General features: G+C 28.3%; 1 protein-coding gene across 4 annotated transcripts in view; it reads left to right on the top strand.

Moving 5' to 3' along the window:
- The window catches only part of LOC129956760 (cAMP-dependent protein kinase catalytic subunit 1-like), a 274,118-nt gene that overhangs the window by 150,364 nt on the left and 107,577 nt on the right, over nucleotides 1–16,177 (top strand). Inside the window, exon 2 of one of the 4 annotated variants that reach the window (XM_056068710.1) lies at nucleotides 7,800–7,972. The exons of the other annotated variants lie outside the window; for them this stretch is intronic. The gene's annotated coding sequence lies outside the window, so the exon portion shown is untranslated. The remainder of the gene's footprint in view (nucleotides 1–7,799; nucleotides 7,973–16,177) is intronic. 4 annotated transcript variants of the gene reach the window in all.

The following is a 16,177-nucleotide window of genomic DNA, read 5'->3' as shown; positions in this document are numbered from 1 at the left end:
ATTACTCTGTTAGACTAATGGTTAAGTTTTGGGGATGGTCCTTTAAATAATTCGCCAGAAACGGTTAATGTAATGGGAGATGTTTTTTTTGTAGATGATTTTTTTTGTTTCTATATTTTATGTAATATAATTAATAATTCTAAATAGAAATAATTTGTTACAGTGATAATTTCATGATAAAGACGATATACTAAATTTTATTTGTGTAGATTGTTCTATTTTATCCGTGATCGTATTTTCAGACTAGCCGAACGACAGACCTAATTGTATAATCTAAAACGTGGAAACTTATTAAAATATCGCAGCCGAATTTTTAACAAAGATAATAATATCTTTTAAAATGCAGATAGGTAAAATCTTTTACATTGATTTTATTAAACCAAGAAAAAATATTTTTAAATCAATTAATTCCCTATCTCGAATTTATTGATTTACAAGCTGCATTCGGAAAAAAATTAATTCATTGACTTTAATAGCTAATAAAAGTTACGAATTTTAGTATTTGTAGAAAAATGTTTGTAACCCCTTACTTCCCGTCAGTCCAAAGCTAATAGCTTTATAAGCCAGATTAAATCAAAATACTTAAACAAGTCGCCTGCTAGTTTTTTCCTCCCGGGTACGAAAGTTAACAAGATTTTCACCTCCTGTCTACGAATCTATGCATTCACTAAAAGCCAGCATTTTCCGACACATCTAGCGCTATACACACAACTAAAAATTAAATTCTTCCCCCTTCTGAGTGGTCCTTTCAAGTTATCTTCCCATTTTTATCTCTTCACAAAGAGAGGCGCGTATTTGGCTTGAACGAATTGCAGAAACTAAGTAAAACCTTTCGGCGCTGAAATAATGAAACACGTTAAGACAGATTCGGTGCTTTGCTTTTTACACTATTTCTTCGGGAGAAGAGGCGCTTTCTTCTCTTACAGGCTCTGCGTGTGGAGCTGACAGCGCCTTTTCAAACAGTTCGCCTGCTTTGTAAGGTTATAGAAAAGGGCATATTATCTTCCTCCAAATTTTCCTTCAAAAACCGAGGTGGGTTCGCTATAATAGTTTCTGTCTCTGTGTGCTTCTTCTTTCTTGTTTCGTGTGAGATTTATTTGAAAGGACTGGTTTATTTTCCAGGTAAGAAAAATTTCATTTCAGAAACTGCCTTAGTACAAATATGGATTAAAAGACACACCTACGGCGTATTATTTATATGAAGACTCAGTTTTTTGATACAGAGTCTACTCAATTCTCATATTGTTCATAAACTTGGATTGCAAACTACTATTTATATGATGACTCATGTTTTTCTATGTCAATTCAATGCCCATATAGTTCACAAACATGGATTAAAAAAACTCACTTAAATCAAGCTATTTATATGATGAGTCAGCTTTTTGCTATAGAATGAGTTTGGTGAGCGACAAATGCGATGCAGCACTTTAATTTTGGAATTCATTGTGCCTATTGTAGAAGGCAAACATGCTGTGGTATTATATAGCACTTTAATTTTGGAATTCATTGTGCCTATTGTAGAAGGCAAACATGCTGTGGTATTATATAGCACTTTAATTTTGGAATTCATTGTGCCTATTGTAGAAGGCAAACATGCTGTTATATAGTATTGGTATTATATAGTATTGCAATATATAGAGTCGTTATATATTAAAGAGTAGTGTTGAGATGCTTGTATTGTAATTAGGATGTTCTATGAATTACTTTCGTCGTCCAATTATCATATAACTGCACATTTTTTATGAGTGTTGACGAAAATTTCATTCATTAGCCTTACATAAACAGCAGTCATATTGCGGAAATAACATAACTTACTGTTCATTTTCGGATTCAAAAATCCTCCGAGCTTTTGAGTAAGAAAGCGTTTATTTCGTCAAAGTGGGCGAGGAGAAAGATGAAAGTAGATCAGTTTTGAGCAGTCTCACCGGCCTGCGGCACACAGATAATAGGAATGACAGAACCACTGCGACAGCATTGGCTGAAACTGAAATTGAGTCCTAGGGGCCATCATCGGCCACGATACAACCCCTCACTTGAGACGTACGTCTCGTCATCGGTAGGGAGGAGGTAGCCTATCCCACACCATTTCTCTACACACCCGAGTGGTGAGAACCAATCACCATACTAAATCTTCATCATGAGGTTTCTCATCCTCATACCTGAGGTGCTCCCCGGTAGAATGAGATGATACGATATGTTTATATTTAATACTAGGATGAACTTGCGGATTTAGGAGGCGTAACTACTTCTCATGAGTAACTGCACTTCCCTTTTAGTGAATGTAATTGTCGAAACGTGCTGATTTCGGAATCCTGGGATGAACAGTAACAATGGTTGGACAATGAATCAATAATCCTAAAAGATTCGAAATATTTCAATTACAACAATAACCTTGAAAACAAGATAACGAATGCTCAGCAATCTTTAAATTACATTTCTATTTCTAATCGTTGTTTCTATAAGTTTTTTTTTTATTAAAGAAATGCCTTCCGAAGTTAAACATTATCTTTTGCAGGTTATTGACAATTTAGTCTGAAAAATAATATTAATAAAATATCTGTTATATGAAAATAAGATTTAAGAGTAGGAATATCTGAATTCTACACATACATTTCCATAGAAAGCGGATAAAATTGTGTGTTATCGCATTCTGTTTGCCGTTCAAACCTTGGCAAACTTTCAGAATGTTTTCATCAGTCTATTCTCTGGTCTCATTTTATTATGAATAGTTTCTCAGGATTGAAAACCTGTTCCTCCATTAAGCCATTCACAAATATGTTACCGGGTCACTTTGTGTGTGTATATATATATATATAGAGAGAGAGAGAGAGAGAACAATAGTAGTTGGTCAAGCTTAAAATTCATTGACCATCATTTGGTAAATTAAGTGACGAACCAGTGTTGTCTTTTTATAAATATTTTAATAACACAGCACAAGACAACACAAAACATTAATCGATATGAAAAGAATTTTAGTTATTGTGGGTTTCGAATTATAAGTTGCCATCCACGTTAATAGTATCCGAAATCCTCTCGGCGTCTTTTTTTTAACATTCGTGATCACATGACCGGTTGGGAGCGCGCATACAACAGTAGTTCATTCATTAAAATATTAAAACGCAATACCAAGCTAATTCCGAGAAGCTAGCGGAGCAGCGGTAGTCTAGTGATGAGATCTCGGCCACGAGACTGGAGGTTACCATGCTCAAAGTTCGATTTCACAAAAGGTCCATCGTGTATACAGGCGGAGCTATTGTCATGTTTGGCATCTTCTGTAATTCTAAATTTTAAATTGCGTATAAGCATCAGAATTATGATTATAATAAAAGCATTGGAAACTGAAAAATATCGGAATATTTTATGCAATAAATGACGACGTGTGTTCTTTTCTAAGAGCATCATTTGGATTAGAAGATATGTTGGGAAACAAACTTCAAATTTTTGACCACCTGCCTATGTATTCAGCCTAATTCTCTGTTCATGTAGTTTCAATTGGTTCCGAAATTGTAGAACAAAATTTCGTAATTGTTTTAGTCTTATAATTTAGTTTTAATGACTTTCGAATAACATCAGTAATTACCCATCGTTATTAGAGTTGTTTTTGTAATATTTAAAAATAATTATGGTTAAAAATTAAATTTTAACCATAATTTCTTCTTATGTGAATGAGATAACGTCCAGGATAAAATGATAAGTATTTTAATAACAATATTTATAAATAAATAATTTAATTTGAAGTTAAATGATTTTAAAAAAGCAATTTTGCAACTTCACTTTTTTTTATTATTGGTAGTCTGTTCGCTACCACTTATGCTGTTTCGTCGTCGTGCAGTGTCGACAACTCACTAATGTATAAGCTATGCAAAAGTTTGAAAACTTATTTACTCGGAATTGGATGGTTATTGCATTTTAGTAATTTAATGAGTTATCATCCTATAGGTGTATTACTATTATACTTAGTCTCTTAGTCTAAACTAGTCTAACACGAGAAAATAAAAATAACGAAACGTGCAAAATAGCAAAATTAAACTTCTGTCATTACAGCTTGAATTGATTTCATTCTAATGTGAATTATATTAATGGCGTGTGAATTCTGATGTCGTACCCAGAACTCAAGCTAGTATGATTATGGTATCTTCCATATTGTATGAGCAGTTCCTTCTGTGTAGCATAAACATATTTGGCTTTTGCATCGAAAGATATTCATATAATCACTCCAAATGATATAATTTAAGATTTTGAGTTCCTGCCCAAAACCCACATACAGAATGACGTATTAATCCTATAAAAACAAGACGTATAGCCCAGAATTTTCGGTTGATTGAATTTGAAATGTTAACGTGGTTAGGCCTTCCTGTGATTTCATATAAGCTCCTTTAAAACTTCCAACAGCTTTTTCACATGCACTAATTCTATTAAAATCGTCGGACAATCAAAAGAGTTTATCATCAAGAATTTATAGCTTTAACTAAATTAAAATTCTAGCTAACTCTTCTATGTCCCGCATTAATTAGATTCCTCGTTAATAAAGTTCAAATATTTATCCAACGTTAAAACAAAGGCTAAAGCAAACTCTGGTGCATCCATCTAAAGACTAATATTTACTCGGTATTGCACAATTTTTAATTTATTTGTGCATAGTATACATTGATCATTCAAGACAGTTTCATTATCAAATTGTCGCACGCATAAATTATTCGCAAAAGTGGTAACACGAAAAAAAAAGTGATTCTTATAAAGATAGGAAATAGTGAAGAGTTATTTATAGATAAATGACATTTTCTAGCACACAAATTCACGTGATGTATGCATATATTCATTTTTTAAGATTTGATCTAAACGGCAATGTTTGCATTTCTCGGAGAAAGAACTGAAAATGCTCTTTAATTTATTTGTATCTTCGTGTGCTATTTAACGAATGAACTAAGTTGTTTTTTACACATTTTTTTCACTGAATTGAAATCTGATTGACATGAATTAACAAATCATTACCTGAAAATAAAAAAAAACAAATATATAATTTTAAAAAAGAATCAAATCGCATTTCCAAACGAGCAAATGATTTTAAACGAAAATAATTTTTTGTACGATCTGTAAGGTCTTTTAAGATCTTGTCAAGTACAAATTTTTGAAGGATGAAAAGGTTAAGAGCAAGATTTCATTTTTTAAGTCCAAATGACTCTTAATTTGGTCACAAGCCTTATGATTTTAATTAAAGATGCTCACATTTTATTTGCTATTTTCCGTTTTATTATACTCTTCCTTTTGTTTCGATGAAATTAAAAAAGTGTTTTATGCACGATGCTTTTATTAAAATTGGAAAGAAATTCTTTTCTTGTTTCCCTTAAATTCTTTATTCATAACGACTACGCATTATAAGCACAGCATTGTTGGAGGGGGAGGGGGATGGCGCTGGTGCTTTCTAGAGATATGTAATTAAATTTTTTATTTAATTTTTTTAACATTTCCGTAATTTTTTTTATATTCTGGTATGGATGTATTTAATTGAGACTTTATTCAAGGGCTATATACATATTTTAAATTATCTTGCTCAAAAACAAGCATGAATGTCAACTTTGCTTTTTACGACAACAATCCACTCACAAGGTTATTAAACTTTAATTTCTTTTCTTCTTTAGTATCTCTCATTGAGTGAAAATATAACATATGTCTCATTTAACCTTGCATTTTCATGAATATTTATTTATTTCTGAGAGTTTTTATTCCTTTTTTTTTAAGTTTCTTTTACGCTATTGAATTTCCATTTGTGCTTATTAATCCATTTAACTAAATTAAACAAAGTAGCAACTTATGGCATTGAATAGTGGTATTCAAAGGCAATTATTTTAAATTAACTTTATCTTACAATAAATACTTTATAACATATAGTCTTTTTATATTTGAAGAGAAACCGACTGTTCCATATCGATTAAACACCATTTATAACAAGCGGGTGTGGTCTTTCCAAAACTTTCTAGCATATTTTCTGATAAAGGTGTTATCTTTGAAACTCTTCAAAATATTTTGTTCCTCTTTACTTTTTCAATTTCGCCATCATTCACCTTTCTCAATACCATAACCATTCTTTTCTAATTTTGTAAATTGACATTTAAAAAATATATATTTACTTTTTTATATGTTACTATCTTTTCTAAAATCCGCACTTTTTTTCTAAAATGTATATTACCGCAAACATAGAACAAAATAGAACATTATCCACTTGAATCGACGGTTTTCTTTGTTAAAGATTTTCATTTTTTCTGTTTTTTCGCATTTCAATCCAATATCCGGGTAATTCTTACGTTTAGGTTTACATTTTCTCTTATTTGTGGCACAGTGTTGTTGGTTGTACACATTTTTATATTCATTTCTTCCAACATGCGCCCATTTCTCTAAGGCGATGTTACTTTAATAATTCACTTCTGAAAACGTCTTGATTTTATCATTAATCTTAATGCTACATATTGTTTCTGACGATTCAGTAGATAAAAAGGATAAGTAGTCTTCCATTACCGGTTAATAAAAATTCCAAATAAAAAATTTAATTTTTTAAAAAGAAAACAAAGTTTTTGAGTTTGCTTTTTTTATAGGATTTCATATAAATGCTAATGTTTAGTTTTCCTTTGTTATGGAAAAAAAAACTTTTTAAAGGAAATTTTGAGAATTTCCAGTATTTGGGGAATTTTTCTAAAATAAGGCCGTTAGATCTGAAGGTGCAAAAAATATATTTATTTATTTGCATATTGTATGTTTTTAAAAATTAAAAAAATACTTTTCATTAAAATATATTATTATTATTATTTATAAAAAATATTTTTATGATATAAATTGTATTATAAAAATATATTTATTGTCAAAATTTATTTAAAATATCATTTTATATCATTATGAATATTATAAAATAATTTTTATATTATTTTATATATATTTTTTTTATAAAAATATAAAAAAAATATTATTTTTATGCTCATATTTGTCTTGACTCTGAATCCTAGAAAAAGATATAGTACTAGAATTTAGAACTAGATTTGGATACCTCATGCAGCATAACATACGTGCACAGAATATAGATCTTGAAAATAGTCTTTAAGACTTCTGACTCTGACTTAAGACTCTCAAAATCCATTTCTCTATAGAATAGATATCTTAAAGTCCTCATGTTGTTTAATAACTTTCCAATCCATATATCCTGTTTAATTATTTCCTTGTGGTGGCGTAAAACAACAACTGCTAAAATTCTTTAAAAAAATTGTGCTAATCTTCTGCTTTTATATCTGCTTAAAGTTAACTTTGTATTATTATTATTATTATTTTGCCTTCATAATAATTCTAAAAAATATTTATGTAGAAAATAACCTTTCACCCATTTTTGGTTTTCATTTGCGTCGCTTGTAATTTAGAAGAACCAATTTTCTAGCAATCATATTTTTCAAATATCTTGGATACTTTAAAGTCCAATTAAATTTTTAATTTTTTAATTCGTATATCTTTTTTAAATTCTAATTTAAATTAATTTTCTCATTTCTAGAGATCTTTATTACTCTCCTTTAATTAATCTTTTCAACGTTTGTAATGAAATTTTAACTATCATCTTTTGAGCATTTGCAAAAAATAATTTTTTTATGATAAAATTTTAAACATTTTTAATCAGTTTTGATGATGATGATGTAATTGATATTTTTAGAATTATTCATTTATTTCAGTGATAGTTATTTAACTAATGCTCTGGACGTTTTTTATTAAATAATATAAATTTTTTATTAATTGTTTCTTTTTTTTTTTTTTTTTTTTTTTTTTAGGTAAGTACCGATTTTGCTGTATTACTTTGAACAAACCCGGAGAGTCTCCATCAGCGAGAATTGCTTGATACGAGTTCTTTATTTTCCTTTTGCAAGAATAATAAATTTCCTAAAGCATACCTAGTCATGGATCAAGCAAGGAAAACTTATCTTACTCTTTGAACATTTATCTGGTACGATTTATTTCAGAAATAATTTTCATTTTTATTCCGTTTTTTTTCTCTTAAATTTTCCATTCAAAGCCTCTTTACATTTAAAAAATAATTATATATGAGTAAATAGATTAATTAATTCATAACGCCATATACATGTGAAATAGATTTTCGCCTCAAATGTACATATAATTAGGAAAAAAATAAGATCATTAATTAATGAGTAACAAAAAGAACTTCTTTAAATGCATATATTTGGAAAATTTAAGCGAAATCTTACCAATTACAATTTTGTTGATTATTTGCGATTATGATTTACCACCGTAACGTTTCATATTATTATAGAAACATTGCGATATTTTGCTCATTGTATTATATATGTCTCTCTAATTTGCTGTGAACTGCCATAAGATTTAAATTTTCATTTGAAATAGACAAGATAAAACTTCAATAAATACGAAAATATTTTTGCTTGCCAAACATATTTTTTTAATATGATTACAAAAAATCGAATCCTTCAGCGTTGTAATCTAATGTGTATCACATAATGTTTTTTTATAATTTATGCAATATTTCAAAGAATTTTCTAATAAAAATTTCTCTGGTTCATCATAAAATTCAGTTTTACTTTCAAAAGGATTCAAATGAGGTTAATAATATTTCATTTTATTTCAATCAATAAATGCATTTCTGAAAACAATTATGAAGTTTAAATTTTATAGTCCCTCGGTACTATAAATCACATTCAGTAAAATTATCTCGGTAACATAATATTTCGATCCTCGGTGATCAAGCCTGACTTAGTTATAAAGTTTTTAATATAATAAATTATATTGGCACATTCAACCGTTTCATCATTTTAGACGATCAGTGTTGTGGAAAATTCAAGCGCTGATTTGCTTATTTTCTTGAAGATGGTCGATGGGGACGTCTAAAATCGCGCTTTTTTTTATAGAATATAGGCTTTCAAATTTTTATAACTCATTCAGTTTTAATTTCAAAAGAGTGGAAGAATATTTTATTAAATATAACTCTCAGAACAGGAATCTGTATAAAAATTTAAAATTCGTAATTCATCCGAACATTTATTGATTCAAATCATATCAAACATGATTATTTATTTTCTTTACACCATTTTTATTAGAAATTTATACCAGTTAATAAAGTTGTAGAAATTAGCTGCAGGGCCCTGATTATAGAGGATAGCATGTATATATTATACTATGTAAGCCTTAAATAAAATTGAATTATTGAATAATAATAGAATTATTTTAAAATTTCATAGAACACTTTTTTTCTCGCATTTATTTTTTTTATAAAAAATATTATATATCATATTTATTCTATTTTATATAAACAGAGCTGTACATAGCAACTTCCTATGTTTAGTTTACACTAAGAGTTAATTTAATGTTTTGAGCTTTTATCAACATGATATCAACGCTTTTATAAAAGCTAATTTTTTCCCACGAACTCATCACGTTCTTCTAGATGTTGAATTTTATTTCATACTGTGCGTAGTAAAATGTTGGAAAATATGCTTAAAATATTTTGGAAAAATATTTATATGTTAAAACATTGGTATTACTGAAAAGATTATTTTCTAAGCTATTAACATTCATTATTTCTAAGCAATTAAACATTCATAATGTAATTTCGGTTTTTCTTTTTCGTAATAACTTCGACACAAATTTTACCTGTAGAAATATTTTTATACTATCTTAAAATTCAAAATGTCACATTTTCAATGCCACCAACTTCATTTTCTTGCAAGCTTTCTTTTCGCTTTTATTAATTTTTAAAAAAATGTGTCATGTAAATGAATAGATGCAGCAATTTCGAAGTGAAAAAATATAAAGATTCTCCTATGCTAAGAAAAGGTGTGATTTTGAATATTCTATCTTTATTTTTTTTTATACTTTCGTTTTATTTTTTAAAACACTTTCGGCAACTTATTTTTATAGATTTGAAAGGATTTCTAAAGCCTCTTTATTTAGATTAAAAACTTACTGCCGTTAAAATCTTATGTTATTTTGCTTCTTCTACGAAATAATGAATAATTAATATGATACTTGAGAAAAATGTAGAGCTTAGATTTAAAAATTAGCTAACGGTGGTGGTAATTTTTAAAAATGGACTGTTTAATTAATGTTCTCCCTTTAACCTAAAAACGCTTCAGACGATAAAATGATTTTGTGTATTATAATATTTTATACATAAATGGATTTAACATTGAAAATAGTAGAGATAAAAGCATTTAATTTTAAGCATTTCTGGGTACATCAGTTAGCTTTTAACTGAATAAATGAGTACATTAGGTAATTTTATTTATTTTTTCTATCGCATAACTTCCAAAAAATATTCTTTTTTAATCTTTTATTTTTTCTTCTCTTGGAAATTCATGAAATATTTTGTAATTTGCTCTTCATGGAATGAATGTCATTTCTTTGTCTTTCTAAAATTAAATGTCGTGTCTGTAATGTTTTATTGTCTCAGGATTATGAATTATAACTTTATAATATTTCACATTGATAAATGCTTTTAATGAATATGAAGGTATATCTCTTTTTTTTTATAAATGATTCAAACAGTCACAGTTTAATCTAATATATTATTCTTTATAATTCTATATTTTAATAAATTAGTATTCAATTAATTGTCTTTTAAAAAGATATTTTTAATTAAATATACTTTATAAAATCTACTATATAAATTCATAAAATAAATAATAATTACATAGATTATTACTTAATTTTTAATTAAAACTATTTAAGAATTCGAAAAACATTAAACATTTTAACTTCAAAGTATAAAGTATTTTATTAAAGGATAAGAAGTAATAAAATGAATATCATATTTATTTTCTTTATGCATATCTTATTTTCTGGAGCATATCTGACTCCTTTATTTACCAGAACGATATCTTTGATATTAGAATTTATTTAATCCCATTTAAAAAATAACTTAAATTTGTGAAAAACCTTTTAAAATCATGTCTCGAGCTCAAACAAATTTTCTATGGATATTTTCATAAAAGAAAATACTGAAACCTGTCAAATATTTCAAAGATGTTTAAACTGTTAAAGGTTTTAATTCACTAATATTACTGATCAAATAATGATACAAAAATAAAAATTGAAAACCCCAAACACCGATGAACCGACAGAGCAAACTTTAGAGCCACAGACAGCCAGTTAATCGTTAACGTCCGCTCTCTAAGAAGGAAAAGGCTGAAGGTCACGGCTCGAAATTCTTTAGCATACTCGAAAACGTTCGAAAAGGCGTGTTTTACGTATTCTGTTCGGAAAGGTAAATGATATAAATGAAATATAGAAAGGAGAGAAGGGGGGTCGACTGCTGATAAAAGGGAGGACGTGTCTATAAATAGCATCGCTGGCCGAGTTATCGATTTACAACTTGAGATTTCAAATAGAACCGCTTGGGGGCGCCATATTTGAACCGGTGTCATTGATTCGGTCATGGTCTCGAATTCAAGGCTCTGAAATGTTATTTAAAATAGTAAATTTCTCGTTATATAATTCTTAAAAATATTTACTATATTTTTATTTTTAAAAATGCATTATATAGTTAAATTACGAATATAATTTCATTTATACCATGTTCAAAACACTTTTCTGGATTATTTTTTTATATAAAGAATAATTATATTTATTAGATTATTTATTAATAGTCTAATTAATAAATAATGTTACAAATATTTTATGTCTTATTTAATGACATTTATTAATATAATACAATTCCATCACCTTATGATTTTGTTATCACTAAAAAAGATAATCCTTATTAACAGCGCTTTGTTTTAGATTCATGGTGAAAATAATTTTTAATTTAGAAAGATTAATTTAGTGAGATTTCGAAAGATTCATTTTTAGGCATAATATTCAAATGTTTTATAAGTTAGGCATTTTTTTTTTTTTTTGCAATGTAGTTTGATATGTTTTGATCATTTCGAATATACTTTGAATTAGTAATAATTTTATCCTCTATGGTTATGATCTTTAAAGAGTTTAATTATAAATAATTAATAGGTTTAATTGAAATGTTAACATCAATAATTTGTGTGTAATGTATATAATAAAGGCTTAAAAAATTCTTTCATATATATGCGGGTCTCAAGAACTCTTCCAAACGATGAACAATCGCGAACATGAAGTTTGTTCTTTCCTTTCTGAATCTTTTTTTTTAAAATTAGGTGTGGTATTTTCCACTTTCACAATAAAATATTTCTCAAGATAAGCCACATTTCGGCATTTTTGCCTTATTTTTCTCCAATAACTTCCAAAAACACTATTGCAGGAAAATATTTTAAAGATATCTTAAGGGCCAAATAATGACCGCTTTAAAGGTATTAATTTAATTATCAAACATAATTTCTTAATTTTAAAAGTTATTTTAAGCACGATTTATAAAAATGCTTTTTATTTTTGTAGTTGAGTCAATTTTCTAATTTATTAAACAAATGTTATTGTTTTATCAAATCATTCACTTATTTACCTCTATTGAAGTTATAGTGACAATATTTTTTTTTCTTTTGCCATTTACTCCAAAACAGCATTTGCTCTTTTAATTCTATCCCGTAACACACATTTCCTTTAATAAACGCGCACAGCAAACTAAAGGCATTAACTTAATTTCCCATTTCCACTTTAATTTCATTTTCACCAATTAATTAATATGGCAATCAATGCAAGTTCAATTGAATTTATTGAGTCTCTTTCCTGTCTAAAGACCAAAGATCTGGGGAGAAAATAAAAAAAAACTTATGTAGAGCTTTTTATGGTTGTTGTTTTTTTGAATTACCAAAAAAAAAAAAAATGGCCCAAGAATTTTAGATTATGTTAGTGAGGTACCATGGTATGAATTCATTTCTGTTGTCCCCATAATAAGGAATCACATAAAAAATGGAGACGAAGAATTATTAGACTCAAACTAAATATCAACTGATGATAGTAGTCTCTCTACAATTTTTTCGCATACTCTCTAATTTATGTTTTATACTCCTCTTACCGCATAAAATTGTAGATCAGCTATGACTCCAAATATTTTATATAACATTAGAGGGCAATAGTTACTAAATACAGAACTTTAACTTGTGTATAATATTTTCACTGTATTTATTGTGCGAATGTATATTTCGAATGCCTTTTACCCAACTGATTAAAACTAAAATTATACACGTAACTACATTTGCAGTCACAACATATAAATTTCCTTCATTCGAGTCATTGAGGTTACATATATGTAAAAGTACATACCAGCAGACAGTCAATACTTTGACAGATTTGGTTCAAATACTCTCCAATTAAGAATTGATCAGAATCTGCATTTCAGATGCTAAATATGTATATTAAATTTTATCTATCATTGCATTTTGACTTTATCAAGTTCATATGTAATCGCATGACGCTTCGAATGGATTTCGTTCAAAATTCAATAGAAATCTACAAATTTGGTTTCAAGTCCATATTCTAAAACATTTATGAGTTATCGTGTTCACAGACAGACACCTGCACATTATGCTAAAAATGTATTTTTCGAAGTTAAAAAGGTCTAAAATTTAAATATTCATCAAAATCTATAAAGTCCAAATTTTTTTATGATTATAATCCTTTATTTACACTTCGTGTAAGAGAAAGAAAAACGTGTAGGGCAAAAAACTAGAAAGGAACGTAGCTGCTCGATGGGATTTCAACGATACAGGAAAGCCCAAATGAAAATCAATTGAAGACACTACAAAGGAAAACTATTTTAATTAAACAGGACTTCAAAATATTTTCCTTCCCAATAAGATAATTGCACATATTAGTTAAGTCTAAAACTCTACGCTAAAATGATTGCAAAATTCTATTAAATCAAATTCGCATTTTTAACGATGTCAACACTTTTAGTGAATGCATGATGAATATCTTCCGATATATTCCTAAGTGTCATTGTTGGGAGTATGTGTTTTGTCTGCTTCACTTCGGCGAGTCTCTTCTTAATGGCGCCTCTTTCGATGATTGAAAAGGCAAATGAGGAAACTGAATATTAAACGAGTACTCTTCTTTCATCATCTCAAAAAGAAAATTTAAAATTATATTCCTTTATATTAAAATTAAATTCATTTTTGAAGTTAGATTAAGTGAAAAAGCAGACAATATCCGTTTTCCTCTCTTTATAAAAATCAGCGATAAAGTGCCCCTTTCTTTCCTTATTGGCACTTTTTGCATTCCAATGCCGATAATAAAACAGCCAATTAAACTTTAACAGCCAATTAAACTTAACAACGAACTGAAGAATAATATTTCTCACAAAGAAAATGAAGAATCAAAAACTCAATAACATTTTTATTAAGTTGACTAAAAAATATCACTTGCAAATTTTTATGATTTAAATAACAATAAAATTCTTAGTTGAACGGGTATAATATGAAGTCGAAAATATCTCATTAAAAGTGGTCTGTTTTGAGCGTGTATGCATTTATAATAACGAGGGTATTTAAAAAAAAGTTAAAAAACGTTTTATTTATGTCTAATTAAAATTTTTATTTTGATTTCGAAAGTTTTTCTAAAATGATTTTTTTGAATAAATAATGAATAAAAGCTGTTCATTTTAGAATCGGTTACATTTAAGTTGATTGTTAATGATATCCGCGAGTTGAGGCATATATCATTAACTCACTTAAACCTATTATTCCAAATATCATTCGAGCTCAGTTATCTTAGAATAAATTGGAACACCCAAGATTATCTTTTTCAGAGGTAAGAATAATACCCTGCCCTTCAGGTTCTTAATAAGACGACAGGTTCTTAATAAGTTGTTATATAAAAGATGGGCCTGCTTAATGGATGGCCGCTCAGCAAATGTACGTTCAAAAATTTTTTGAGAACTCACAGAATACCTACCTACCTCCGAAACCCATTTGGGCGGACGCCTCTATTGAGCAAAGAACGCGCCACGGGTATTCAATCAATTACATATAACGGAAAAGGAAAAACATTCCCAGTGATGTCCATGCGCTTTGGTCACCACCCGTAGTTTCGTTGAACAGGCGTTTGTAGCATTTTAGCATTAATAGATTTAAATCCTTCCTAAGGAGGAGTATATTCCCATTTTATCATTGAGATTGGGGTGAATTGAAAGGCGCGATTGCTATGAAAATTAAATTATACCTTTGTGTTGGATAAATAAGAGCCCCATTAAGAGTGAGTGACCACTCTTCGATGACCACTCTGAACGTAGGTATGACTAATAACGTTATGAGCCCTTTAATTGGGCAACATCAACATTATTGCACTTTTCAGGCAATGAAAACTTTCATACTGATGCGGTAATTCTTATCCCTTTATTTGAGATTCTGAGCCGGTGGGATTCCAAGTAGGGTTAATTTACTTTTTCTTTAATATTTTATCTATATTCGAAATAATTTAATATTTCATCTATTTTCGAAGTAAAAAATTGAAACTTCTTTTGTTTTAAATTTGTTATTTGATTAGCAAATAGATTCTTTGAGTGAAATTCAGAAACAATTTTGTATATATTATGATATTTTTTGACATCGTTTGATGAAAATGCTTCTTGATGATGAAATGTATCAGCAATATTGGGAAATTTTGTGTTATATCTTTTATATAGTATTAATATTTGTGTTTCGTTCCATTGCAAGTTTTGTTAAATTTTGGGGGCTCTTTTCCTGACAAGTACGTTTTTCCCCATTCATATTTCCATTTATATATATATATATATATATATATATATATATATATATATATATATATATATATATATATATATATATATATATATATATATATATTTATATATCATGCTTTGCTTATAGAAATTATATGAATTTGAAAAAATTTCCTGTCGAAAAGTTCGAAAACGAAAACAGATTGATTTTTTTTTGGTAAAAATTATTAATTTATATCAAAGATATTAAGTTCTGCATATTTTGTAGGAGTTAGTTTAATTTGTTTAAAATCTGATTTTTGAAGTAGTACAAGTATTATTTAGGGGTGGATTTTAAAATTTTTTCCCGAGGTCAGGTGAAATTTACACCAAAACCTCTTTTCCATATTTCCATACAGTATCATATATCAAAGAATGTGTGACACTGGATAGCTTTGGCTTCTAATCCCTCTCCTGTACAACAGATATTCTATAAAATCGAATATCTATCCGTGATCCAATATTTACTCTCGAATCCAAGAGTGATGAGACACC

Source organism: Argiope bruennichi, chromosome 2 (genome assembly GCF_947563725.1).
Source record: "Argiope bruennichi chromosome 2, qqArgBrue1.1, whole genome shotgun sequence".
Taxonomy (NCBI): Eukaryota; Metazoa; Arthropoda; class Arachnida; order Araneae; family Araneidae; genus Argiope; species Argiope bruennichi.
Note: the sequence above shows the minus strand (reverse complement) of the source record. Positions and strands in the feature narration are given on the sequence as shown.